This window comes from Natator depressus, chromosome 1 (assembly GCF_965152275.1).
Source record: "Natator depressus isolate rNatDep1 chromosome 1, rNatDep2.hap1, whole genome shotgun sequence".
Taxonomy (NCBI): Eukaryota; Metazoa; Chordata; order Testudines; family Cheloniidae; genus Natator; species Natator depressus.
In genome coordinates, this window is record NC_134234.1 from 254,735,973 (window position 1) to 254,739,892 (window position 3,920).

Here is a 3,920-nt window from a genome sequence, read left to right on the forward strand (position 1 = left end):
TGCAGGAACCAAGTGCCAGTGCAAATGAGAGCAGCAAATCCTCTTGCTGCCTAGCAGGGGCTGCTCTGGATTTCATGGTCTTGGCTCACTGGACTGGGAGCTGTTTTGCGCTGGAATGCCCCTCCCCGTTCTCTCAATTCCTTTTTCTGTGCAAGGCTGATGTCAGGAAGTGCTGCCTGCCACCCCTGCTGCTCCCAGGTTGAAGGAGGATGGCGGGAGGGGACTGTGCTCTGCGGGGCTGAGCCTTCTCACCCTGGAGGGGATTGCTAGGAACTCCTGGGACCCCTGACTGAACAGTCTTGGTCCAGGTTCAAGTGCTGTTTGCAGCCAAGCAGCTCGGCTGGCTGCTAGTAACTGTCCCCACTTCCTCTTCCCCTGGGGTTTTCTGTGGGAGCCTCTGCAGCGGCTGCTGCAGCACGTTGTGTCACAAGCTGCGCTGCGAGGCCCCGCTGGCCTCCCAGGGGGCCGGGGAAGATGGTTGGTTTTGGGAAGTAGCAGTAACGGTCGGCTGCAACGTGAGGGAGGGGTTTTCCCATCCCCATCCCTGCTGTAGCCCTGTGTCTCTGAGATAGTGGGGCTGGCCCGAGGGCTGTGTCTCTACTGCCAACTCCCGCCACTAAATGCCAGCTCGGGTGGCTACCAAAGTCCATGGTGCACAGGTTGTTTGGATCCTAAATCCCAGGCCAGGGGTGGCAGGGAGGTCTCCTTAAATGGATCCCATAGCAGTCAGGAGTGCCCCCTGCTGGGGGTTTCCACCCCCTGTGCAACAGCTTCCCCTACTGCCCCTACACCTAGGGCCTCTGAGTGCAGAAGCTCAGCAAGCAGCTTTCTGGGTTTTGGGTTTGATCCCTGTGGAGTCTGGCTAAGGAGTCAGGGGAGGAAAGGGGTAGTCACGCTAGTACCACGCAGCTTAGTCCCACAGAGTAGCACAGAGACTCCCTCTTGGGGTTGCCTTGCCTCGGTGTCTGGCCACTGTTGCCCGTAAACCTCACTCTTGTTTGCCTATATTCTAATAGCGGTGAATCAAGTATGGTCCGGGCTCTAGGGCACTGGATTGCAAGCGAGGAGCCCTGGGGTACTGGGTGACTACCCCTCAGTTTTCCCATCTGTGAAATGGGGGTGATAACTACCTCGATGAGATCTCTGGGTGCAGAGTACCATATAAGGGCTCAGGGGCGCTGTTTATTTCAGTCGTGGGCCATACATGGTGCTCCGTCCGATGGGCCACTTCTTCCTGCCTCTCTCCCTCCTTGACAATTATACAGTGTATTTCTTTATATACACACACACACACTCTGACCACTTCCTGTCCCAGCTTTTGAGCTTTCCCACTGACCTTGCAGGCTGACCACAGTTCCTCCCTAGTTCTCTTTCTCGACAGCCTGCTCTTGGCTGTGGGGGGCTTGGGGATGATCTCGCAACAGGGAAAGAAATCTAACAGATTGTCTCCCTCTAGCACGTGAATAAAGTCAATGGGAGGGCAAGAGCTGGGCCCAGTTGCTGCATGTCTCAGAGCCCTGCAGCTGCGGGCTGTGGCTAGGGAGGCTGGGCTCTGCAGAGGAAGGCACCAAGGGAGGTTGCAGAGTTGACAGCTAAGTGCTGAAGTGCCCACTGTGCTTAGAACAGGGCTTTTGCAACACTGCGGTCCCCTGCCATTGGTTCGCTGCAAACGTGTGCGTGGGAGGTGCTGCAGTGCACCTTATGGATAAAGCGGTGGCGAGCCCACTGCCACAGCCTCTCTACAGGGTGCACAAGCAACACCTAGGGACCCAGCCTAAGCCGGCAGCACCACTATTATCACCCTGGAGGTGCAGATTAGAATCTTTCTGCTGCAATGGCAAGGGGCTTGCACATCAGGACTGGGGTGGGGGTCTCAGGACAGGAATCGCAGCCTGAGCTGCAGATCAGGCATGAGGTACACTGACAGCTGTTGGGGGAGATCTCCCAGGACTGCAATGGGCTATAATTTATTATTGCAGCCGCACCTAGAGGCCAGCAAAGCTGGTGTCTCATTGTGCAAGGTGCTGTACATAGAAAATGACCATCCCTGCCTTGTTAGATGGGCCGTACAACAGGAGTGAGGTGGGGAGGAGATCATGGTTGGAACAGAAGGGACTTCTGTTGGCCAGGACTGGGGTGTGTTGGCAGAGTGGCGGTGCTGCAAGGGCAGGACAGGAATAGCAGCTAGGTCAGGGCAGGAGGGCAACACACAAAAAGACCTGTGGGCGTGGTGTGGGGCTGGACTGGAATAGCAGGAAGTGCAGCAGGTCGGGAGTGGAGCTGGGTGCATAACTGATGTGCTGGTTTGCTGATAGTTTCAGGGGAAACGATGGTTTGGCTTGAATCAAATCTGAAAATAGCAATCACAGAAAAAGTCAGCAAATTGAAAACAAATCCATTTGGGGTGAACAACGCACAGTGTGGGACCCAACACATTTTGGTTCAGGCCTTTAGAAGGCTTCACAAAACAGGAGAAGAAAGTGCCCTCCTTATAACTTTCACCCGTTTATAACTTTCAGGGGTGAGGGCATTTACCTGGGAGGTGAGAGAGCCAGGTTCAATTCCGCCCCCCCCACCCCCTTATGTGGAGAAGGGATTTGAATTATGGTCTCCCGTATCCTGTGGGAAGACCCTAACCACCAGATTGCAGAGTCATCCTCCCTCAGTATGGCTAGTCATTGTCATTATGAATGACCATGAGTTGCTATAATGAATAACAATGACTAGTCATCAGGCAGGAGGAGGAGGAGGGAACAGGGTGGGGGTTAGGGTACTCACCTAGGTAATGGGAGAACCAAGTTCAAGTCCCTTCTCCGATGGCAAATTATTTATACAAAGAGGAACAGCTTCAATAGAAGAGCTGGAGCAGAGATTATCCCATAGCTCTGCAGCTAGGGTGTTCACTTGCAGGGTGGGAGCGCTAAGTTTGAATCCTTTCTTCACCTCGGGCCGAGGGGGGGTTGAACCTCCCAAATCCCAGGGGAGCACCTTGACCACAGAGCTACAAGAGATTGGGGTGCCCCCATTTTATGAATAGCACCTCAGTCTTGAAAAAAAAAATTGCCAAAATGTTTTGGTGAATTTGTGTCAAATTCACAAATGGTTTTGGGTCAACCAAAACTGCATTTTTTGGCAAATAAACTCTTCATCTGACCAAAAGCCAGGAATGAAGGGCATTGGCAGAGCTGGCCAGGGAGGCTGTGGGTCACGACTGAGGTGCGTTGGCAGAGCTGCTGGGATGCTAGCGTGCCTCCTGCCCGCTCCGTCCCTGCCTCTAGCTAGTGGGATCAATCGCCTGGCTCCCCAAGTGAGTTTGACAAGGCGTAAGGAAGGCAGAGTAAGCGCCGGTGGAGAGAGCGCGTGGGAAACGAGAGGGAGAGCATGTGGGTCCTGCGCTCTGGTTAGGCGGTGGCGGATGCTTGTTCTGCCTTGTTATGTGTTTGCTGTAAAAAGATTTCCCCTTTAAGGCTTGGCTGAAATTATTTATACTTGCGGGGTGGTGACAGGAACAGAGAGCAGCAACAGGAGCACTGACAGCTCTTACCTGCTCAGCAGTGACGGGGGGAGGGGGAGGGTGGGAACCAGACCAGAGAGGAAACCGAGGAGAGAAGGAGAAGGAAGGAGAAGTGAGAGAAGGGGCTAGAGGAGAAAAGGGAGGCAGGAAACCCATGAGCAAGAAGGAGTGAGGGCACCGGAGGAGGGAGGAGAGAAAAGGGCGGGAGTCTGAAGCGAAGTCAGAGCGGAGCGAAAGAACCGAGTGGGGAGGGAGGAGAGGAGAGAGGGAAGTACCGAGAAGCGCAGCGGGGAGGAAGAGGCAGCGGGCTTTGGCTCCTCCGATGACAAGTGCAACTGGCTGGTGCTGAGTGGGGGAAGCCACTCGTGGGGGCGGTCGGTGCCACGCTCTCTTCTCCGCTCCCAAG